At 38.2% G+C, this 25418-nt stretch overlaps 1 long non-coding RNA gene across 2 annotated transcripts in view; it reads left to right on the top strand.

Annotated features, from left to right (window-relative positions):
* The window catches only part of LOC104860032, a 74200-nt gene extending 56368 nt beyond the window's left edge, over positions 1–17832 (top strand). The window contains exon 3 of one of the 2 annotated variants that reach the window (XR_779552.1): positions 17659–17832. This is a non-coding gene — a long non-coding RNA (uncharacterized LOC104860032). The remainder of the gene's footprint in view (positions 1–17658) is intronic. The other variant, XR_779553.1, reaches the window with a different exon arrangement.
* The last annotated feature ends 7586 nt before the right edge of the window (positions 17833–25418 follow it).

The following is a 25418-nucleotide window of genomic DNA, read 5'->3' as shown; positions in this document are numbered from 1 at the left end:
GTCTGTCTGTTATTTGTGTATAGAAAGGCTATTGATTTTTGGGTATTCACCTTGTATCCAGATACTTTACTGAATCTGTCAATTAAGTCTAGAAGTTTTTTGGTGGAGTTTTTTGGATCTTCAATGTAGAGTATCATATCATCAGCAAATAATGATAGTTTAACTTCTTCCTTTCCTATCTTTATTGCTTTAATTTCTTTCTCTTGTCTAATTGCTGTGGCTAATGTTTCCAGAGCTATATTGAAGAGAAGTGGCGATAGTGGGCATCCTTGTCTTGTTCCTGATTTTAACATGAAGGTTTTCAGTTTTTGGCCATTCAATATGATGTTGGCTGATGGTTTTTCATAAATAGCCTTTATTTGTTTTATTTTTTATATATATTTTTTCAGATGTTCCCAGCCCATGGAGTCCATTTCCTACCAGCTATGTCCCCTTGGCTAGAGGGTAAGTTAACACAAGCAGCAGGTTTAGAACAGTGCCCTAAAGCTACTAAGTGTTCAGTAAGTAGTGCATACAGATTTTATTCACCCATCTGCTTGTGCTAATGATGTTCTGTTGTTCTCTCCAAAATGAAGTTGAGAGGTTCCCTTCCTTAAAAGATGCATGATGTTTTGGAAGTGCATGATTTTTCTCTTATACCATAGACCACCTATGCATTTAATTTCCTAGTCTTCTGTGTATTCAGTCTCCTGAGGAGGATCCGAAGAGCTATTGCACAGCTAGGCCCTCCTTTGCACTCTCATGGAGCTTACATTGTAACAATATAACATGGATCACTGTTATGCAGCTTTCTGTCTCTGTAGCAAAATACCTGAAGTAGTCAATTTAAAAAGAGGAAAGGCCTTTTTTTTTTGCTCATAGTTTTAGAGGTTTCAATTCATGGTCAGTGACCCATTACTTTTGGGCCTGTTACAAGGTGGGAGTATGCAGCAGAGGAAGCTCCTCACGTTTTGGTGGCTGCAACTCAAAGAGAGGAAAAGAAGGATTTAGGGCTCCAATATCTTTTTCCAGGAAGTGTGCCCAATGTCCTAACTTACTTTCACTGAGGACATAACTCATTTCCACAAGGCTCCACCTCTTAAAAATTCTAACATTTTCCAATAGCACCGTCATCTGGGAACTAAGCCCTCAACACATTGAGGGTGAAGTACACAAACCATAGTAATCTCTCTGGCTTTATCCCTAAACTGTGAGCCTTCTGAGAGTTAGAATTGTACCTTTTCTGTCTCTTATCTTTAGGACTTAACTCGCATAAAGGCAGAATAAAATGGATCCATGTCTGCTGTAATCATGGCACCTGACAATTCTTGCTCATATTAGGGGATCAAAGAATACTGGTCTCCTTCCCATAGGTACTGAGTTAGTTAGTAGCATAGGAGGGCTAATCTTGACATTTTGTTCCTTAAACCGATTACTAAATCTGTCTTACAAGGAAGATTATTGAGAAAATGATTATAAAATGCCTTTAGCTCATGAGCAAAAATAGCTCTTCAATAGAGGTTGCATTACATAGTTGAGCTACCTTCCTGCTTTCCAAATTAGGCCTGCTGTAGAAGATCCATTATATTTCTTCTTCAGTCTTCATTTCAATACATTTTAGACCAAGTGGAAACTTTCAGGACACATTCATCAACATTCCCAGTACTAAATCCCAGCTCTTCTGTAATTAAATTGCCTTCTCATGCTAATTTGTGTACTTCCCTCTAAATATCCATTTCCCCCAGTTGAAAGTATCACTCATTGACAAGGCTTAAAATTCAAAGCCAAGAAAAAGAAATACAAAGGGAAAGGGACAGGGCATAGAGGCAATCAAAGGGGTCAGTTCACTTGAGTTAAGGTACTTGTCTTCTCTTAGGTCTTGGCATGTAGCCCGTTTTGCGGTGATGGTAGCAGCTGTACTTTGGGAATGTATATGATGGGCAACATTTTTTTATATTGGCACCTCTCACTGATGCAGCTCAGAAACATTTTAAAACATAAAAAGGAATTATGAACAGTATGTTTCTCTCATCACAAGTTTGTAGTCTAAAGTGCTTTATCTTAGATAAAACAGACTTCCTATAGCAACTAAGTATAGGATGAATAATTCTTGTCTGGTTACTGTCTAGCCCACAGGTGTTGTGGAAGTAGAAAAAAAAAAGACTTCACTAGAATATATTCCTGTTTCTACAACATAAAATGTAAGCTTTCAGATTTTCTTACACAATTGTAGCAATCCAAGCACTCATACTCCAAAGTAATGAAATGATGAACCACACTCAGCACTTAAGATGGAATGTAGTGGGAAGGGGAAATGTTTTCCAAAAGAATTTGAAAATATTGCATGCATTTGATTTAAATTCTAAATTTTGATAAATCTAGGCAATTGATTCTTATTAGCCTCCCAACATTGCATTTTGTTTTTCCATCTTAGCCCTCTCAGCTATTCTGCTTCCTATGTAATGAAGACAGATTTCCTAATTCTTATTGCATTAATGTTGGCCTCTCAAGTCTGATTTAGCCAGAATGGCTGTGATAATATGCACAGTGTAACAGGGAAGGGAAATAGCTAATTATATATGTTACCAAAGGAAGCCAGGAAGTGCCTGGAGAAAAAAATGTATCTGTAAATCTCAGAATCACACATCAGAGCATGGAATATTGAGCCCATGAGGATGAACTAACAGTGTGATGCCAAGGTCTGATGTCAAGGTCTCAGCCGAGCCAGAAAGTCTCCCTCAGCCTCCAAACTTCTGCTGCCATAGTGCCCTTCTGATCTCCCAAATTGTTATAGGCGTTTGAAGGAAAATAATGACACAAAGTCTGCATTCCAAATAGAACTATAGAACCATGGAACCAGCTGGAACTCTTAGCAGTTCCCCGGATGTTGGGAAAGGAAGGACGACTCCAGGCAGGTTGGAGTCCGTGGGAACTGTGCGGCACCTCACCTCACCCAGCTCTGCGCTGCACTGGCAGGCTCTATCCATCATCCCCACACGGTTTCCTCTTCTGTTCTTCATCCATACTCGCTGGTAGATCAACTCACTCAGTGTGAGGCATCTTCAGACATTTACACCATGTTTTTAACAATGTTAAAGAATCATTAGGTTTTCATTCTTTTTATCTTTTTTGTTAATATAAGTTGGTGATATATACTAAATACATTCATTGTGGGGAATTGCTACATATACATGTCACATCTTGATCTGCATTTGCCCTTTTCCAGCATATTCCAGAACCACATCACGCTCTGAATTAAGTCCAGAAATAGAGAATGGTGGTGGATAAAGAGAGACCTTGAAGAAAGCAAGCCAGTGTGGTGCACCTAAACTCAGAGGTGACACTCATGATTCCTCTGGATGAGGAGGGCAGAGATTCTAGAAGGTGTTTGCAATACCAAACGCATCTATTTCAAAGAATAGTACTGAGAATGGGGGTTAGATCTTTTTTTAAATAAACAGCCACATAACCACTACTCAGGGGCCACCTCCAGCAGTGCTGCTATTGTTGCTATTCAACCAAATCACTTAGTCATGGCTGTGAGGCTGTGGCAGCTCACTTGACAAGAAGAACAAAGTCTAAAGCTGCCCTCCTAGTTTATCTTGCACCAGAAACCTGCAATGATCTCAAGGTGAGGCAGGCATCGCTCCTCTTTACCTTGGTCGTCAAGAGGTCAGCAAAACCACGTCAAGGTTCTGTCAGGATCTTAGGGCAGAGAAAGAGCCAAATCAAACCCGATGCAGCAAACCTTTACAATGATGTTTCTTTTAAGCTGTAAAGGAGTTCCAGCTACTGTAATTTTTTAATTATAAAGATATTTTATTCTTTGTTCCCTACTCTCTAGCTGTGAGACCTTGCTGCAGTCTTCATTGTCCCTTCTGTAAAATAAAGATGAGAGTTGGCGGGCTGAAATGAGCTGTTGAGTGGAGGAACGAACGCCTAGAAAGGGCGCTGACCTGGACATGCTCAGACGCACAATCTTCTCCTTTTCCTCTCCCTCCTCCCCCGCTTCCCATTCTCCTATTCTTTCTCCTCCTCCTCTTCTTCTCCTTCTACTCCTTTTCCTTCTTCTTTGTATCCTCAACCTGATTATTATTCTTGTTATCCTCTATGCATTAAATGCTTTTCCTCCTTTCCTTCCTCCTCTCCTGTCTGTAGCTCTTCCTCCCTTCCATCTTCCCTCTCCTCTTCCTTTCCCTCCCCTTTTCTTCTCCTGTCTCCTCCTTCTCCTTTTCCTCCTCCTCCTCCTCCATCTTCCTCCTCTCTCATTAAGTCTCTCAGCTTAGCCTTGAACTTGCCCCCTGAGTAACTGGGATTACACGCGTTACCAAGCACATGTGGCTTTGTATTAAACCTAATATATATATATACATGAGGATGTGTTACAAGTCCCCAGAAGAAGCCTAAAGCCGTAGATAAAACTGAACCCTGTATATTTTACGCTCCTGTGAACAATGTAAAATGATTTTTCATATATATCCAAGGTGTGATAAAAATATGGCGTGTTTAATTTTTATTAGTATGCTTGTGGTATATAATAATCACATTCATTGTGAAGGGCTGGTACATGTACATACAAATCTTAATTCTTTTTATGCCTCCTTCTCCCTTTCCTCTCATCTGCATTTTTCTCTACCCTTCCTACCTCTCAGCTCCATCTCTTTTTTCTCTATTATCTATCTTTTATTTTGCTCTTTTTATGTCTATTTTTCTTCACTTAACATTATCATCTCTAGGTGAATCCATCTTCCGACAAAATTTTTGAAAGTTATTACAATAAAAGACACACTGCCATTAACCCCTCACAGTACTCCTCCTCACTTCCAATACACTCACCCCTCTGTTCTTGAAGCAATTGTGGAAGTCCTTTTTCACGTCTTTACTTATGCTGTCATGGCTGCCTCAACATCCAGAATCAAGTCAATATTTTTACCTGCCACGGCCATTTTGACTTTGGGGAAGAGGCCAAAGTCAGGTGGGTGCAGATCCAGTGAATAGGGTAGATGAGGACCCACCATAATGTCTTCATGGGCCTGCCTTTCTGTGGAATGGTACTTGGTAGCAGCATTCACTGTATTGGTCACATCTCATTAAGAGGGCTTTTGAGGAGGATTAATGGCAGATGTGCCTTTTATTGGAATATTTCTTATGCAAACATTAACTTATTTTAATTACACTTCACATATAGTACAAAATTTGTCATTTTAACCATTTTAGTCAAACAGTTCAGTAGCATTAAATATACTTACATTACAACCATCACTACTATTTTCAACTAACTGTGTACCTATTAAACAATAATTCCCCATTTGGTCCATCTTCTATCCCATTGTAATGCCCAGTGTATCTTCAGCCTCTATGAATGTACTTACTGTAGATATTGGGTGTAAGTAGAATCGTAAAATGTTTGTCCTTTGGTTTCTTGCTTGTTCCACTCTACTTTTAATATTCTTCCGGGTTGTAGCACACATGTGTCAGAACTTCATTCTATTTTGGAGCTAAATAGTCTTCTGTCATACGAATGTACCACATTTTGTTTACCCATTCATTTGTTGATGGATACTGAGGTTGTTTCCTCCCTTGGCTGTTGTAAATAATGCTTCAATGAACATTAGTGTAAAAATTTTTTTTTTAGCTCCTGTTTTTAATTTTTTGATGTTCAGTTCTACCTACTGGTGGAATTACTGGGCATATGGTTATCTCTACAGAGCATTACATTTATCTCCTTGAGAAACCAGCAAACTGCTATGAGTATAGCTGCATTATTTTAGATTCTTGTGAACAACACATGAAAGTTCAAATTTTCCTATGTCTTGTCCACAAGTTATTATTCTCTGATATTAAATTATTATAGTAGGTATAAAGTTGAATCACATTGTAATTTTGATTTGCATTTCTGTAATAATTAGTGGTGTTGAGCATCCTTTCGTGTTCATTGTGACCATTTATGTATCTGCTTTGGAGAATTTTCTATTGAAGTTCTTTGTTCATTTTTGGATTGGACTTCTAAAAGATAAATTGGTTTTAAATAAACTTTCAATTCATGGTAACTGGTTCTAAATGAAGTGCATTTTCAAATATTTAATTTTGTTTATGTAATCTGTCAGATTTAGAGAGAGATTTAAAAAGTTTTAATTAGAGATTTGTTGAATTCTTGTATTTTCAGTAGTTTTGCTGTATACATTTTGATACAAAGTGGCTTGAAGCTTCAGGGATTATTGTTGTTTGATTTATTGGGGTAACAATGTTTTACCAGTATAAAATAATGTTTTATCAGTACAAAACATTAGTCCTTTTCTTTACAATATGGTTTTCTCAACCTTTTTCTAACTGGCTCCTCAGCTGTTTCCTATTTCTTTGTATTAGGTATATTTTGGCCAACCCCTTTATTTTCAAATTTTGTGTAGTTTTACTCGGTGCATATCTCCATAAATGGTTGATGACAGGATTTTTACTTTTATAAAATCTAAGGTAATTTGTTTCTGTTGCCATCTGTTTCTGTTGCCTCTTTCTGTTGCCATCATTGATGAATTTGGTATTATTCCTGCCATTATTAATGTTTTCTTTTTGAGGATCCCTGGTGTTTCTTCCTTTCTTTCACTTCTTTGTCTAAATGTTTGTTCTGTTTTTCTCTCTTGTGCAGCTTTTAACATAATATTTCTTTTTATTTTCCCGATGTTACCCTACATATTTATTTATTTACTTATTTATATATTTATTTTTACAACTACAGGATGAGGAACTGTGTTGGAGAGTGATGATTTCCACTTTGAGGGATTCAGGGATTGTGACCATTAATCACGGTGTATCAGTGTGAATGGATTAAGAAACTCCTAGCAGATATGAAAGCCAAAGTCTGGTCAAGCACCAACAGGTTTAGTGCCTGAACCACACAAAAAGGGAAAGAAGGAGCTTCCATTTTAGAAGAGCTGCAGTCTTCACTGTTGCCTTTGAACATTGGTTTCCAGTTGCTTCCACCTTCTAACATGGAGTCATACTGGTGACCCCCTAGTAAGCTTCCAGGCCATTAAGCTTTCGCTGTGCTGAATGTTTGATCCCATTGGTTCTGTGGCTTCCATCTTCTTGGGCTGAGAAGGTACTGGATCTTCTGACTCTCTAATGTGCAGATGATCACTGTGGACTCTCCCACCTCTGACCTTACAAGCTACCTAAGAATTCGAGAATTCGAGATATATATATATAGTTGATTCTATTCCTTTAGAGAAACATAAATCCATATGTGTGTGTGTGTTGTTGATGATGATTATGTTCCTTTACAGAGCCCTAATTAATACAGAGAACTCTACTTAATACAGAACTCTAATTAATTCTGTTATTGACCTAGAGATGAGTGGTACATCTCACCCCTATAGTTTAATCCATATTTCTCCTACTTCCGGGATCTCAGGCATCCACCCTGAGCACTGGCTGAAACCTAACTATCTCCTACCTCTGTTCAGATATTGCTGCCTTGGGAAGCCTGTCCTGGCTTTAAAGCTGGGGCAGGTTGCGTCCTGTACGCTCCTAAGCCACTCTGTCCTGGCCTCTTGGAGCAAGTATCACACTGCTGTTTAGATGGCCATTCCTTGTCTCTTTCCTTTGGTGGAAGTCACTTTGCCTTCCGGCTGGTCCGTCTCAGCAACTTTCTATGTCTACTGCAAAGCTTAAGTATCTGTATTTTAAATCTGTTCCCTGTGAAATATTGTTTCAGGCTGAAGTCAAGAACACACTAGCAGAGATGGATTTGATAGAGATAACAAGTTTCACCCTTGGACAATATTCTACTTTTCCAGGAAAAATAGTTTTACTTAAGGGATGTTAGCCCAGCTCCCCCTAGCTTCACCATATCTTAAGGAGTATCACTTTGTCTTTGTGCAATTTGTAGACAGTTGCTGGAGGTAAATCAGAAAATAGCAAACTTTCAGGACTGGATTAGCCTTAGGGCAGTACATAAGAGCTGAGGGAGAAAATCTGTCTGCTTGTGACTACTGCTACTAAGTACTTGGCCCAATTCAGTGAGCATGTCTAAATTTACAGAAAGCACATCTAAGGCCAGACATCATGTGGCTTTCCACTTCATTCTCAACAATCCCTGACATGGATGAAGAGCGTTTATGCACATTCATCCTCATACACTCTCCTTAGTCATCTCCTGCTTTGAAAGATAGAGCAGGATACCATGGGTTGGGGAACTGCTTGTGGGAGGATCTGGGCCTGGTTTCATGAACATGTGCATCATTCATAGCTGCCTTAGAGGGTCGTACCCCCAGTGATTTGCAGTAATAAAGACCATGCATGGGAGGATAATTGAAATTCAGATTTCCTATTGTTCATTCACACATCAAGAGCTCTATTTGCTACTGAAAAGTGCCACAGGGGCTGTGTATACCTAGGACAGTTGCAGAAGAAGTTGAGGATGTGGGTGACATTAAGGCAAGAGTCTAAGAAGCGATTAGACTACTTAGAAGGGTCTGTGGATCCTACCTGGTCCCTTTATAAAGATAACCTTACTTGCTTTGGTTGGTCACAGAAGTCCATGCTGCCCCAGAAGGATTTACTTCATCACCTAGTTTGCAGCTTTATTGTTACTTATGTGTTCTTTTAAAAAAGAAATATATATGATTGGGCCAGGGATTTAGCTCAGTGGTTCCAAGGCCTGCCTTGCAAATGCAAGGACCTGAGTTCGATCCCTGGTACTAAAAAAAAAAAGATTAAAATGGTTATTTTCCAGTGCTTGAAATGTTGATGTTTACATTTAAGATGACTCTGTTTTCAATATTAGTTTTGGAGCTTGTTGGGTATAATTATCTACCATTATGGTGCAGTATACCTGTGTCTGCTTTTACTTCCAAAGCTTAGAATCAGGTAATTTTCTCATTTTTAGATAGCTTTATCTATACAGGGAATATATGTTTCAGTTGACTTCTCTTTACCCTGTTGATGAAGGAGGAATTTCTCTCCTAGAGTTATGGGGATGGCTGAATACAAGACACTCAACAGTGCACAGATAAGATGACAGCAATTTATTCATCACATGCATTTACAGCCTCGGGGAGAAGGACGCCACATCCTGCGGGGATCACGCAAGGGTTCTAGTCATTAGTGGAGCAAATGAGGCTGATGGGTGGCAGCCATTTAGGATCAAGAGAGTGGCATGACTGCTGATTCACAAGAGGTTGGGACTGGCTAACTGAAATAATGTGTAGACTGGAAGAGAATTGGAAAAATGCAAGGATAAGCAGGTACTGTGCCTGCCCCCTTTAGTATGGTGAATTATTTGGATGGAAGACCTTATCTAGAAATACAGAATGGGGAGGGGAACTTGCTAGTAGGCTAACAAGGTCCTCCTAAGTTTAGCAGATGTCAAAGTAGCACATAACATAGGACCTGATTTTTAGGTATGGTACCACAGTATAGCAATTCCAGGAGATACCAGTTGACTTATCTACTTTCTCATTGCTTGGGCAAAAATACCTGACACTAACAAGTCAAAGGAGTGAAGATTTATTTTAACACACAGTTTGTAGAGGCTTCAGTCCATAGTTGGTTGGCTCCAAGGCAGGGTGATGTGGCAGAAGGGTACCCCAGAGGAGAAACAGGCCATAGCAGAGAGGGCAGGAAGCAGCAAGCAGTGAAGCAGCAGCAGCAGCAGCAAGCCTCCCTTTCCCTTTTAATCCATCTAAACTACATGTCTTTGGTGTTCTCATCCACACCCAGGGAATGGCTTCCCATTATCCACACCCAGACTAATCAGTTGACTAATCCAATTATTTCACCCTTAATCTATATCCACATACCCTCCATCTACATTCACACACCCTAGATCCAGCCATCTCCAATAAGCTCCACCTATGAGTTCATGAACCTTCGGGAACTTCTAGATACAAGCCATAATACCATACCTATCATGCTCAGGCATACATGGGTATCCTGATTGCAGTACATAAAGGGATTAATTGGGGCTTTCATATCTGATTAACAGGCTAATGTTTTGGCACTGATGCTGCTTTACTGCTTAAGTATCGTTTTACTCAGAGGAAGAAGGAGCAGACAGTCTCTGTTGTTTTAACTTGTAACTGCATTCAAGGCAGTATTACTCAAACTGTGGTCCTTGGGCAAGCAGTATTAGCATTTATCTGGGATCTTCTTAAAAATTCAAATTATTGGACTCCATTCTAGAAATATTATCACTCCTGGTGATTCTAGTACTTGCTAAGTTTCCAGAAGGACTGCTTGGTGATCTTATGATTGAGATCTAAGTTTCTGCCAATCTAAGCTATGCAGAAAGGAGAGTGTAATAAGGAGAAAAAAAGAATAAATAAAAGTGTAATTTTTCTTCACTTCTATCTCCTTCACTCACTGGTAAATCTTAAGCCTGTTCCTTTAAGTAAAACCCTTCAGCTATCTGGAAAAGATAAAAATTAATGAAAACTCCATTGATAGAATGGTTGATACTGCAAAGTGGTGGGAAGGTATTAAGTGTAATTTTAAGGAAGACATTTTTTCATATAAGAAATCAAAAGATATAGGACAAACTTATGATACCAGAATAGATAGAGCGATAAAATAAGGACAGGTTGGATGCAAGCAGACAGTCAAATCTATCGATCATATAAAGTACTTTAGACCTGCAATGAGGGAGAACACCACCATAGCAGTCTCAGTGATGTCTCAAGTAGGAAAAAATGAGGGGAGAATACTGTAAACTCCCATTATCTGTGGTTTCACTTTCTGTGGTTCCATTGCCCAGTGTCAACTATATATAATCTGAAAATATAAAATGGCAAATTTGAGAAAAAACTCATGAGTTTTAAATTGCATGCTGTTGAATAGCATGATGAAACCTCTTGCTGTCTCACTCTGTTCTGCTCAGGATGTGAATCATCCTTTGTCCAGCGCATCCATACCATATATGCTACCTATTAGGTAACAGTCCTCAGTTATCAGATTGACTGTTCCAGTATTATAGTGCTTGTATTCAAATAACCCTCATTTTACTCAACAATGGTTATGATATGCAAGAATAGTGATTTCATCAATTTAAATATGCCAAAGAGAAGCTGTAAGAGCTTCCTTTTGGAAAAAGTGAAAATTTGTGTGTATGTCTAAATATACATGAAAAACCACTGTGTATGTGGTGTTCAATGCTATTCTAGGTCTCAGGTATCCATTGGGAGTCTTGTAATTTATTCCTTGTGAAGAAGCTAGAACAATTGTACTTACAGTTTTCAGTCCTAGGCTTAATTATTTTAGGGCATGTCTACAAAATAGAGAACTAGGCATGGTTTAGGTAGTAACAGGTGTTTTTGGATTGGTGGGCACAGCAGAGTGATCAGAAGTGAAGAAGTTATGTTGATAAGAAATATAAACAACATACAGGGACTCACAAAAATATGCCTAATATTTCAAATCATGTAATTTTATCTTAGAAGTCAAAGTTTAAACATGTCTAAAATCTGATTTATGCTGAGCATCAATTGCAATGGTGACATATTTTAATTCAACACCACTTCCATTCTTAAAATTTGATAGTTTAGTTACCTTGAATAAATATAATCAAATTATGAATTTTGTCAACTTTGGTTTCCTTTTGATTGATTATAACAGCTTATTTGAAAACAATTACAGATTATATTCATTAGAGGAAATTTAAGGACATTTCTGCCTGTATATTGTCAGTTTAAAACAGTATTTTTCATGATGTTGTTCTTCATCAAAGATTGTATTTGCATTATCATCTCAAAGTAAATAACTTTTCCTTCAATGTAGAATTTTAAAAATTGACTCTAAAATTCATTTACAGTAATGTCAAATGTTCCTTTTTAAACAGTCTGAATTTTAAAAGTTGTAATACAATTTAATAAATCAGGTGGGAAAATGGAGTCCACTTATGGAATCAACCTAACACACTGTGTATTTGAAACATCTTGTGCCTGCCAAATTCTCCTTCTAACACATTAATAGCCATGGTGTTACTTTTTTACAGGCACAGGAATACCTGGAATTAACAGTCAAAATTTATTTTAGAAGTGTCCAAATAATCTAAATGTGATTATTTTCATTTGATCTAAATGACAGGTCATGCTTCAAAGACATTTCATTTAAAGACACTTTCAGCAGAACTGTCAGTGCTCAAGCAATCTGCAGCCATGATCTTCTTAAAATCTAATCTTCAATCCATCTTTAGAGGCTCAAGTTTGCTGCTGCATCTTCCAAAGCATGCAGGTTTAATCATTTGCACCTGTGACTCAGAGGGCACGGAGATTTATTTTCCTAATTGCAAGGCAGAAACGCTTCTCCCAAACTCTGTGTTTCAGTTGCTCACCAAGACACCAAAGCTACAGGGATCACACCCCACCCCTCTTTCTCTTCACCTTGTCTGAGGGGATCTGTCCAACAAATTCCTTCTGAAGATTTTCCCATCCCAATTCCCATATTTGTCAATAGCCATGGGCACTTGTGATCCCTTGCCCCATGCGATCAGGTATGAATCTCACGATAAGTGTGTGTGGGAAATGACCCTGACACTTATTTTGTGTTTTGCTAGATTCTTAGATGATATTGAATATGAATTATACCATTGGTATAACAGGAGCTCTGGAGTGGGGAGAATAAAGAACTATCCTGGGGGACGTACATTGGATTATATGATGTGTCTCAATTTCAGAAACTTCCAAATGTGTGTGCATTTGGGAAAATCATAAATTTGAAGGAAGAGGTATAATATAATGGGGGGTTTTTTTTTTTGGACTTCATTTTAGTATTTTGCTTTTTTAAAATACAAAAAAAAAAATCCTTGTCTTACACTTCACCAAATACTTATGCACTCAACATGTGTCTGTGAAAAATAATCTTAGGGCTAGAGAAAGTGAATGACCTCTAAAATTTGGGGCCAAAGAAGCTGCTGATGTCCTAAGGAACAGAAATAGCTGAGTAGGCATTGTCCAGCTTTCCTGCCTTGTCTCAATAATGTTTTGTCCATTGGAAGATACAGGGCATTCCAAGTAGTCAGCTTATCATGAAAAGTTTCTTTACAATCAACTTGCAGTTTATTTGGTTTGTAATAAGGGAAACATCCATTTATTAATTCCTTGGATGGCCCACCATCTGCAATTTAGCAAACATAGCTGGGGAATATTTTTATCTTTCGTATTTAGGAGGGTAGTTGTAACCAAAAGCAAAGGTTTATAAATATTGAGTCTGCCTTGGTAATAATGTGGAATTGTTTCTCATAAAATAGACACATAAACTTTTAGATATAATTTTATTAATAAAACAAATACAAAGTGATGTGAAAATCAAGGCCCGCCAGATTTATATGATAAATTTTAAAATATTGAGTTATATAGCTGTCTGGGGCTTTAACTTTGCCTTTCACTTTTATGATGAACTCAAAAAGAAATATTATCCAAAAGAATTCACTGCAAAATTATTATGATTAATAGGAGAGCTCGGAAATGTTGAGTTGTAACACTATATAAAGACAAATAAAACTTCTCTTTTCTTTGGTTAAAACAACAGTGGTTAAAAAATAGTACGAAAAAGCCTGATTAATCATAGCATCAAAACATAACTAGAATGAATGTTTTACAAATAGGAATTTTATTTGACTGCAAGAAGCAGAGACCTAGCAGAGTAAGAGTAAGTGAAATAGAGGAAGTATTGTTGCACTTTTATTTGAAGCTTGAGAGACATGATATGAAGGCTAAAGTGGAGATTCCCAAATCTCTTTTCTCTTTTCCCTTGCTTCTGCCTCACCCTGCCTAGAGGGCGGGTGTCTATTCACACCTGCACTTTTACATCGTTATTCAGGAGGGCCTCTCAAGTTCTCCCCAGTCACATCACATTTGCATTCATCACTGGCTTCTCTTTTTTTGTCACTGGCTTCTCCTTTCTCTCTTTGCTTCCTGGCTGCAAAGGTTGAACAGCTTTCCCCTCCTGTGCCCTTTACCATGCCCTTCTGCCCTGCAGGCAGCCAACTATGGATTGAATCCTCTAAAAATCACGAGCCAAAATAAACCTCTCCTCCTTTAAGTTGTGGGTGTCAGTCTTTTGTCCCAGTGATGGGAAAGTGACTGAGACATCTATCAACCTCTCGTTCTTATTTTCTCACATAGAACAGTTCCTCCTTTCTTAAGAAGATATCCCCAGGTCCCATCCAGGTAGTGCACAAAGCTCAATGTCTAGGATCACTGGGTGAAATGTTACCCTCGTTATCAGATCTGGATATGGCTTGTTGTGATCCATGACAATAAATTGGAAAAGATATCTGCTGCCAGAACATCATCATGGAGGAACAGTAGGATGGTGATGACTGAGCCGTTCCTTTCAGAAAGGGATAATGAGGGCATTTATCAGTCAGTTCCACAGCAATTATGAGATCCTGCTGGGCAGGATTAGCAAGGCCCCCAGCTCTCTTAAAGCAGTTTGCTCATCTGAAAGTTCTCTGCCCCAGGAGGCTTCTCCCCCACTGGCTCCATTCAGACCTTCACAGGATGTCGTTCACAGTAAATGGCTGGCACGTGGTGACAGCTACAATTTTCCTTACATGACAGTTTCTTGCAGTCTGCCTTGCAAAGTACAACAGGTTTGCCCCTGCATTATGAGGGTCAGTAGGGGTCCAGATGACGACAGGTAAGCTTCTTACTGCCCATAGCTCAATGGTCTTTAAGAGGCCAGCTATAAATGTTTATAAGAATATGCATCTTTATGAAAAGAATCCACTGAGCTTTATTGTGAGACCTAAGGCCTTACTGCAGCTCCGAAGAGCTCAGTACCACTCTGAAGAACTCAAAAATACCGCTCCGAAGAGCTCGACAGCCAGGAGATTCACCCGGGAAAGAAACACCGGACATGTAGAAAAGGAAACAGACCTTTATGAGTCTGGCCAGACGGCAATCCCAGAGCCGAGTAGCTCAGAGAGGCGCCAACTCAGGGGCTGAGGTCCTTTTTATAAGAGGGATAAGGGGGGTTAACATTCAAAGTCTGGAGGCAGGGGACTAAGGCTACTGGTCTGCTGGTGATCAGCAGCCACGTACTCAGCAATCACACGCTGATGATAAAAAGATGCTTACAGGGTCTCTAAGGCATCTCGGACAAGTAAGCAGTAAAACAATTAACTTCGGGTCTCTGTAGATGGCACAGATCTTATCTCATTTTCCAGAACTCTTAAGCATTTGCCCATTAATTCACATTATTCACAGTTGGGGCTAGGAATTTAAGATCACAAAGTTATGAAGTAAAGATTACACAAAGTTATGCAGTCTTACATTCCTAAACAAAGGTTCAAGCATAGGTAGGGGTGCAACTACAAAGGGGAGTGGTGCACAACGGCCTCTGAGGCCATTACTCATCCAACATGGAATCACTTTATGAGTTAAAGTCAGGTCTCACATTATCAGAAAAAAGAAAAGACAAGTAAGGAGAACAACAACAACAACAAAGTTCCCAGAAGGCAAAACCAAAATGGATAAACATCAATTTCCCCCAAACACAGGTTAAATGTAATTCAAATCACAGCCCGAATAGTCTAACATAACATTTTGGAACTTAACAAGATTACTTCTAAAACTCATCTATATAAATAGAAATGTATGAAAACAAAAAAGTATTTGGAAAGCAAAAGAAAATAACTTGGTACATAGAAACTTCTACATCAGTGTGTGCAGTAACATTATTCATAATACACAAAAGATAGAAACAACCTAAATGTCTATCAATATGTGAAGGGGCAAACCTACTATGGCACGTCCATACAATGTTATACAGTCACGAGAAGAAGTGAAGCCCTAATACAGCCTCCTACACCAACAAACCCCTAAGGCATTGTGCTAAATGAAAGAAGTCACATGCAAAGGATTACATAGTATAGAAGTCCTTTCATGGACTATATCCAAGATAAACAAAGCAGTAGATGAGGAAACAGAAGAATGTTTACCAGAGACTGAGAAAAGTGGGAAATATAGTACAAATTACTTAAAGGGTGTAGGATGCTTTTATGGAGTGATAAAAATTTTGACATTAGAACTAATAGTTTCACAATATTGTGAATGCACTAAATACTCCCCCAATTGTATAAATTAATGTGACCGATTACATATTGTGTATCATTTCAATAAAATAAAATAAAAATCATTATGGAAAACAGTTTGATGTTCCCCCAAATTAAAAATAGAGCTGCTATTTGATCCAGCAATCCCACTCTGAGTAATATGTCCAAAGGAAGTGAAATCAGTAGATCAAGAGATGCTTGTACTCCCATGTTCGCCGCACTGCTGTTCATACTGGGGAAGACATGGACGCAACCTGAATGCATCAGCTGATGAACAGATTACAAAAATGTGATACAGTTGCACAATGGCATGCAATTCAGTCACAAAAATAAGAAAATCCTATCATTTGCAGCAACATGGACGTGCCTGGAGGACAGTACCCTAAGTTAAATAAGCCAGGCACAGAAAAACAAGCACCACAAATTCTCACTCATATGTACAATCTGCAAAAACTGATCTTATGGAAACACAGAGCTGAATGGTTGCAAGCAGGTTGGGTGAGTAGCAGGCAGGGTTATAGGGAAGATAGCTCAATGGTTCAAAACTACAGTTAGACGGCAGAAGTAAGTTCTGATGTTTCAATGCATAGCAAGGTGTCTAGTTAACAATAATATATTTCTACATACATTATATAAATATAAATATATAAAAATATGTATTATATATATTTCCAGGTAACTAGGAAGGAAGACTTTGAATATTCTCATCATAAACTGAGGATGAATGTTTGAGGTGATAGAACATGATAATTACCCTGATTTGGTTATTATATAATATATAAGAGCAAAACATCATATATATATAATTATTCTGAGCATTACAAATCTAAAAAAATTGGAATGAGGGCAATCCATGTGTACTGACACATCCATATTTCTAACATATATAGTAATTTAAAAAGAAAGGTGAGCCAGGGATTTAGCTCAGTGGTTCGGTGGCCTGCCTTGCAAGCGCAAAGACCTGAGTTCAATCCCCAGTACCAAAAAAAAAAAAAAAAGAAAAGAAAGGTGAAAAACAGTACATATCACATGATAAATTTTGTAGCCTGAAAAAGAAAACAATAATAATCTTTGTATTTACTTCTTTTTGCATCAAGAAATACTGGATAAAACAAAGCTCTAGCAAAATTGATCCCCTCAATGAAGAGTAAAATAGGACCGAAGCTGAAAGTTAAGGGAACAACACTTTATAGTGAATAACTTTTATATCATTGGAAATTTAAACCCGCATGGCTATATTTCCTATTTAGACACAGTAAAATGTGAAGTGAAATAAACCAGTCTGAGTAAGGTGGTAAGGTTTTCTCAAGCACCGTCTTTGATGTGTTTATTTCCTTATCTTGCACGGCTTCCACTCTTTCTTACACCGCATCTTCTCCTTCGCCTAGATCATCAGTGTTTATGTTTCTGGTTTACCAAGGAGGGAATGGACTCAGGGCTACTAGCATGCCAGCCGAGTGCTCTGCCACTGAGCCATATTCCCAGTCCTTCCATCTGAGTTTTGATTCATCTCACGGTTGACTCGATTTAATCAGTTTTGTAAGAAGTGGCTTCACTGCTTTCAGTAAGCAGTGAATTCTTATTTTCTCCTACATGTCTAAGTGGTTATTCATGTTGTTTTATTTCAGTTAAAAGATCATCAAGCACTTCAATCCCCCCACTCCTACCTGGTACTGGCTGTTTTGGTGAAGAAGTCTGGGGTCTGCTTCAATTCTTTTCTCCTTGATGTGACAAGATTTTTCTACCTTTTGCAGTAAGATTTTTCTTTTCCATTTTTGAAGTTCAGCAATTTCAAAAGAGTACAGCTTAGTATTTATCTTCCTGTGTCACTTCTTTTTGGGAAAATGTCTGCCCTTTTGATCCACAGACTCAATCGTGTTTTATGCTGTGTGGTTTGTGGTTGTACATATTTCCTTACTTTATTGCTGTTAGAAATGTTTATTTTTTTTTGTTCTTTATTGTTCCTAGTGAAGTTTTATCCACAAAATTTTATATGAAAATTTTCTCACACAGAGAAAAATGGAAAGAATTTTACAATGAAGAATCATTTATCTAATTCTTGGATTCTACAATTAATATTTTGCAGTATTTGCTTTGCTAGATATCTGATCACATATACATCCTCTGTCAATCAATAGACCTTATCTTATCAGTTTCCAAGTAATCACACCAATACATTTCCAATAAACCCTTTAGCATGTATTTCACTACAATCCAACAGTTGTTCATGGGCTTTAACTTTTTGTTCCAAAATGAAGTAACAAATGTATAACTCTTAATCCTGAGCATACATTTATTTACTTTTGTGTACATTTTTACAAATGATTACGGTAGTTTATCTCTAAACATGTCTAGCTTAATTTTGTTCACTGATTTTTTTTCATTTGAAATATGGAATCAATTTAAATTTTATCATACATCATCTTGTGTATCTCATTGGAATTGTGCTGAATCTATAGATGAATTCTAGACGTTTAACATTAAATAATCCCTCATAAACACAATATGCATCTCCTTTCTTTAGATGTCACTTTATGAGTTTTTAATTTCTTCCCATAGGTTTACGCCGTTTTCTCCAAGGTTTTCATAAGTGTATTATAACTGGTATCATAATTGGATCTTTTAGCATTGTGTCTTCTAACAAGTTGTTGATGAGCAATTGATTTCTCACAATTTTTATCTTCTTTTTCAGTATAGTGGAACACAATTGAAATGAAACCAGTAAAGTGTAAAAAATTCTTGAATAGGCTCTTTAGATAATTGTCACTTTCAGAACAACAGGAATAAAAGCTGCTAAGCACCAGGTGAATTCCTCTTAATGTGAAGATCTCCACGAGCAGCATAAACCTCACCTGTACTTTGTATGTGTAGTTAATACACAGCAAGAGTTGGGAAATTAAAGTGTTTCTTTCCTAGTAGAAATTTGGGGTCCCCCAAAAAACCTGTTTTTCCTATTAACTGTATTTTTCTTTTATCAAGGAGTACAGTATAAAGGAATGGACTACACCATTTTCTCATTTTCAACATTAGATAACATTCATGAATTTAGCCGAAGATTTGGTAAATTGATCCCATCAGCATATCAGACCTAATGAATAACAAAACTACCTTCAAGCCCTCCCCCAGTTTGTGGGAAGTAGCAGTTTCAGTTGAAGGAGTGAGCAACAAAAGAGAGCAGAGAAATCTGAGTACATTAATCAAATCTTTTCTTGGGCACAAAGAAACAGTGCCGATTTTCAGATGCTGTCTCCAAATTCTAGAATGGTTAAATCTATCCATTTCATAATTTTATACCATTGAAGCCAAATACATTTTTAAGTGTTATCAAAAGGATGAATAGACTGGGAGATGTCCCCACCTGTGCTCCTTTTAAAAACTCACACATTTAGATTCAGAAATGTCACCCAATTTTCTAAAGTGTCTCACCAGCCAGGCTTTTATCCTCATAAAACTGAATATAATAAGGCTAAATGCAATGCAGATGTCAGAGGGAAATGCTCTCCACTTCCTGTCAGCCATAGGTATTTAGCCAAGGTATTTATAAGGCCTCTCCAATTCCTTTCTGTGATATCCCAAACTTTCATTTATTCAATAGGAAGCACTAAAGCACTTGAACCCGTTAGCCCAGAGCAGTGCCTTTACTTTTTAATCCCACAATTACTCTTTGAGGCCTAAAAAGCAGATCGTCTAACAATGAAGATCACTTTTAAATTTTCTTATTTTAGGAGTAAGGGCTGCCCTAACTTCAAATTTCATGGTCTAAACTAGGGAGATCTCAAAAATTCTCTTGATTTAATGCCCTATAAAAATTCTATTGTAGATAGGGAGGGAGGGAGGGGTTGAAGGGAGGGCAACAGAATGGGGAGAAAATAAGAACCAAGAGTGATTATGTAAAGCTTCAAATTTCCAACAATGAAGTCATTATATTGTATACATTAAACGTACCAATAAAATTAATTTAAAAATTCTAGATTGGACACCCACTTTCTGTCTTTCACATGGTATTTGTCATCATGAATGATCACTAATCACTGTCAATATTATTTGTATTATTAGTACTATTTTCACATTTTTACTCATAGTCATAGTTACATGACTATGGAATGAACTGTTGTTCTGTCAGTGTTTAAGTGGTTTCACTTGGCTTGCAACTGACACCTAAAGAAATTCATAGGTATGCCATATACATACATATATATTCATTCAGCCCTTGATATATGTCAAGTAAAAGTGCCACCACCTATGGGAAGCCCAATATAGAGGTGTCTCATTTACTTTTCTCATTGTTGAGACAAAAAACCCTAAGATCCATAAATCAAAAGAGGAAAGGTTTATTTTGGCTCACAGTATGTTTCATCCCAGAGTCAGGTGGCTCCCAGGAAGGGTGACATGGCAGAGGTGCATCCTAGAGGGGGAACGATCCTTGGCAGAGCATGCAGGAGGCAGCAGCAGCAGCAGCAAGCAGCAAGCTTACCTTTCCTCTCTCCCTTTTTTTATTTTTTAAATCTTTATTAAGTTTATTGGTACATTTTAGGTATACAGTAAAGTTATGTTAATCATTGGGATCTTGTGCCTTTATATGACATATCTTCATTCTTATTTTTCCCCATTCCCCTACCCTCTTTTCAACCCCTCCACCCTATTTTCAAAGACTCTGCATTTTTTTCATTTTCTCATACTCTTTCTATTCTCTCTTGCCTTTTCCCTATTCCTCCCACTTCCCCTATTTCTTTAAACCTTTTCTTCCACTTATACAATATCAATTATATATTTTGATCCTTATTCACACTTTTAGATTTTTTCACCAGACAAACTATTTGATAATTACATGTGTGCTCTATTAATTTCACTTAAAAGTATGGCCTCAATGTGCATCCACTTAGCTTAAACTGTCTCAAGTTTCTCATTCTTTATGCCTGAGTAGTACTCCATTTTATTAAAAAAAAAAACCCACATCTTTATCCAGTCTCCATTTTATGGGCAATTGGGCTATTTTCAAGTTTTATCCATTACAAACTGCGCTGCTATAAACTTGGATGCATATATCATGGTGGTATGATTCTTTTATTTTGGGGGGGAATATGCCCAGCAGAGGAGTAGCTGGATCAAATAGGACTTCTAATCCTAGTTGTCTGAGGTATCTCCATATTGATTTCCACAGTGACTGCACCAGTCTGCACTCCCACCAACAATGGAGAAGGGTTCCTTTCTCCTCACAACCCTGCCAGCATTTGTTATTGGTTGATTTCTTGATAACAGCCATTCTCCCCTTATATTCTATCCCTATTATAATCCTATTAATTGGTGTCACCCACACCCAGGATGGGGCTTCACCCACATCCAGAGGTATGCTAAACCAATTTAATTGTTACATATTCTTACTGCCTCTGAAGAGCCCCACTTATGAGTGCATGAGGCTTTTGGGGGACGTCTAGATATAAACCATAACAGGAGGGGTATGAGCAAGTCAAAAGTGTAGTACAATGCAGCAATAAAAGTGCCGAGGATGGCATTTTTTGCAAAAATTAATTTTTAAAAAATTGTTAAATATATTTCTCTTAGTTATTCTTGTTTTTATGAACTTCATTTTGAACTTCCCATTTCGCATTTTGCAGTGGTGGTGTCAATGTGTATAACATATTCTGCTGCTATCATGCCCCCTATTACCTGCCCTTACACTCCTCCTCCTCCCTCTTGTTCCCTTGCTCTTGTCTAATAATGGTCTGCCTTGTACTATCTCGTCAATACTGAGGGATTCAAAGAGGGTTTCCTAGAAGAAGTATTCATTTGGCTGAGGCTGGAGGATTAGTACAGAAAATTTGGGTGGGAGTAGATGTTGAAAGAAGCCCACACAATAGAATCAGAGTAGTGCTGAGGCAAGAGTAAGCCTGGTACCTATGTGGATGGTTGTGAAGCCTCGTGAATGGTGAGGTTAAGCAAGAGGGTAGACAAGCACACGTAAGAGCTGGCCCTGGAAATGCCTAGAAGCCACATATTAATAAATTTTTGTCTTGAGGACAGTGGGAGGGTATTGAAATGTTTTATATGGAGGCAAACCCAGACTGCAGATCATTTTGATTACTGTGTAGAGAATGAAAAAGCCAAAGGCATATTGAGAAGCTGCTGCAGCACTGTTGACAACAGGCAATGATTTAATAACAGCTCGTTAATGGGGATAGATAGCAGAGCTGTGAATGATTTGGAAGCTACAAAGAGGCAAAGCTTGGGGAAGATTGATGGTGGGGAAAGGTGTGGAGAGATATCTAGAATGATGATAACCATGTTTCTAGCTTTTTTTGTTGTTGAGACATTCTTTACTGGAAAATTTCTTCTCCATCCACCTCTAGATCCCCTTTGAATCTTCAAAAGGTCTATTTTCTTGTTACCTTTAACCTAGCTTTTGTTTTGCTCTTGAAATGATACTTTGTGTTTCTCCTATAAGGGAAACCATGCAATATTTAACCATTGCTGTCTAATTTATTTTACATAACAGTATGGCTTCAAGGTAAATCCATATTCCAACAAATGACTCAACTTTATCTTTCTGTATGGCTGAGTAGAATTCATAGATATACATTTAGATATAGATATATCTCACATTTTCTTTATCCATTCATCTGTTGATGAGGATGTAAGCTGGTATCAAGATTTATCTTTTATGAGGTATGCATGCATCGATTTAGGGGATGGAATAGGCTCCATATTTCACTCTCTGTGTGGTGTAGTATGTGTTTCAGGGTGAGTGTTGTTGTTATTTTGACATTCACTGTTAGGTAGGATTATAAGCACATACTCTAGGGTTACTGTTAGGGTTAGGGTTAGCGTTAGGATCAGGATGAGTGATAGGTTGGAATTTCTCTACCTGGCTACTGGGGTGTGGGTTTCATAGTTAGTATAAGCATTAGGTTTCACTTTAGGTTTAGCCATAGTGCAGGATTTCAAGTTCCGCCCTATGGGAATTTAGTAATAAGGTTGTTGGTTAGGGTTAGGGATAGGATTGGTGAGTTTGATATGGAAGGAATTCACATACCTAATAATTTGCATGTGAGAATGAAGGTTAGGGCACCCACTTTTTGATGGTGTGGAGTAGTGTAGGTTTCCAAGGACCTGAGCATTGCAGTCTGGACATAACGGGTAGTGAGTAGGGTTAGACCTAGATATAGGGAATGGAAAAGACACCCCATTTCACTCCCTGTGTAGTGTAGTGTGTATATGAGGGCAAGTGTTGGTGTTAATTTGACGTTCAGTGTTAGGAAGGATGTAGGAATATAAGTACGTCATCTAGGGTAAGGATTAGTGTAAGGGTTAGCATTAGGATTAGAGTGAGAGATAGCCTTGGAAATTTTCTACCTGGGTATTGGGGTGTGGGTTTCATAGTTAGTATGAGCATGAGATGTCACCTTAGGGTTAGCCATAGTGCAGGATTGCAAGTACTGCCCTATACGAATTTAGGAATCATGTTGTCAGTTAGGGTTAGGGTTAGGTTTTATGAGCATGTTATGGAAGGAATTTATGGACCTGATAATTTGCATGTGAGAATGAAGGTTAGGACACTAAGTTTTTAGTTGGAGAGGTTTACTGTGGGTTTCCAAGGACCTCAGCATTGCAGTGTGGATATAATTGGTAGTGTCTGTCTAATGAGCAGGGTTAGACCTAGATTTAGGGGATGGAATAGGCTCCCCATTTCACTCTATGTGTAGTGTAGTGTGTGTTTAACTGCGAGTGTTGGTGTTAATTTGACGTTCAGTGTTAGAAAGGATGTAGGAATATAAGTACCACTTCTAGGGTTAGGTTTAGGGTTAGGGTTATCATTAGGATTAGGGTGAGAAATACTGAAGGTTTCCTGGTTCCTTTTTTCCTGCAGCCTTGCTAGGCTTTGCTTTTTAAGTTTTTGGTAGGCATCCTGGCAGGGGTAAGATGGAATCTCAGCGTTTTAATTTGCATTTCTCTAACGACCAAAGAAGGACATAGTCTTGGAGTCAGAAGCAACTACACCCTTGGCTCATGCACTTGCTAGCTCTGTGTCTGTGCTTTTTGGTCAATTCACTTTGGTCACCAAATTTATTTCCTTTCAAATTTTGGTATCCTAGCTCCTCATCTTCTCCTCCTTTGGGTTTAGTCAGATGATGGATGAGGGAGAAGTATGCAAGATGAGATTATGGATTCTCCTCTGGGTGTGTCTTGGCTAATAATGTGTGTCAGCACATCTGTCACCTGCTTGATGATTGGCTAGGGCTCAGTGAACACACAAAAGAAATCGCAGTCAATCCTTTCAACTTCTCCCTTTATTTGATGGGGTGATGAGTCAGATTCACCATTGGAGTAATTCTGTGTTCACTTTGAAAGAAGCTTTTCTTATTCTTCTTATACATAATTTATTTATCATAGGCATTATGTAAAAACAAGATGGATTCCCCCCCAAATTTGGTTTAGATATCAAGACTGATCACCCCACACTTAGGTCTATCAATTACATCGTAACGCTTTCTGGAGAGGTTATGGCCTGCCTCTCCAGGTGCCTTATAAATATCCCCAGACGGCAGTGAATGAAACCAGCTTAGAATTTTTATTGTGTTGGGGAGGTGGGGACAGAGTAAGTGTTCTCCCAACTAGGAAGGGGCTCAGATGGTTCTTCAAAAGTTCCCAATGGTGCCAAAGGAAGGAGACCTGGAGACCTTGGGCTTTCTTGTTGCCTTCCTTAGATGTGGAACAGAAGAGGAAGGAGCTTACCAATTGCTAGTAAACATAAAAAACAAATGCAACCAGACTTGTCATAAAAATGTATACTTATGATTTATAGTTGCTTTCAGTTACCTATAGTAGTGGTTCTACTTTAGTGAAAAGACCCCCAGCATCCAAGAAATAATGCTGGTTTCCTAAACCAACTTTCTTTGTGTTTTTTTTTTCCTTCAAGAAAAGGTCAGAATTGTTGCAGTTCCTTGGCCTTCATTTATTATCCCCAGCCAGTAACCAGTCATAGACATTCAGATAGTGCCCAAAGTAGCACTTGACTCGATGTTGATCCCAGTGGCACCTTCCTGGTTGCTGCTAAGAAGGAGCAGAAGTGATTAAGCCAATGCCAATTTTGTAAAATGTGAACCATACAAAGAAACTGATGGAACCTCCATGTCTGGGATTCCTGTTACTTCACTATTAGTTGATTTATTTCTCATCTCTTTCACAATGGTGACCAGAGCACATATGCTGGATCAGGAAGGGAATGAGATGAAGGAAGAAGAAATTCTGAGAATAAGGAGGAAGGGTGAAGGGGTAAGAAAGGCATTAAGAAAGGCAGTATCCATCCATTAACCAAGCAAAGCATCCTGGATTACTCTCCTTCCAACTGACAAATATATATTCTAGTAGTATATATATGTGTGTGTGTGTG

Source organism: Fukomys damarensis, unplaced genomic scaffold, assembly GCF_012274545.1.
Source record: "Fukomys damarensis isolate Sample0158 unplaced genomic scaffold, DMR_v1.0_HiC HiC_scaffold_7, whole genome shotgun sequence".
NCBI lineage: Eukaryota > Metazoa > Chordata > Mammalia > Rodentia > Bathyergidae > Fukomys > Fukomys damarensis.
The sequence above is the reverse complement of the archived record's forward strand: the minus strand, read 5'-3'. Positions and strand labels throughout refer to the sequence as shown.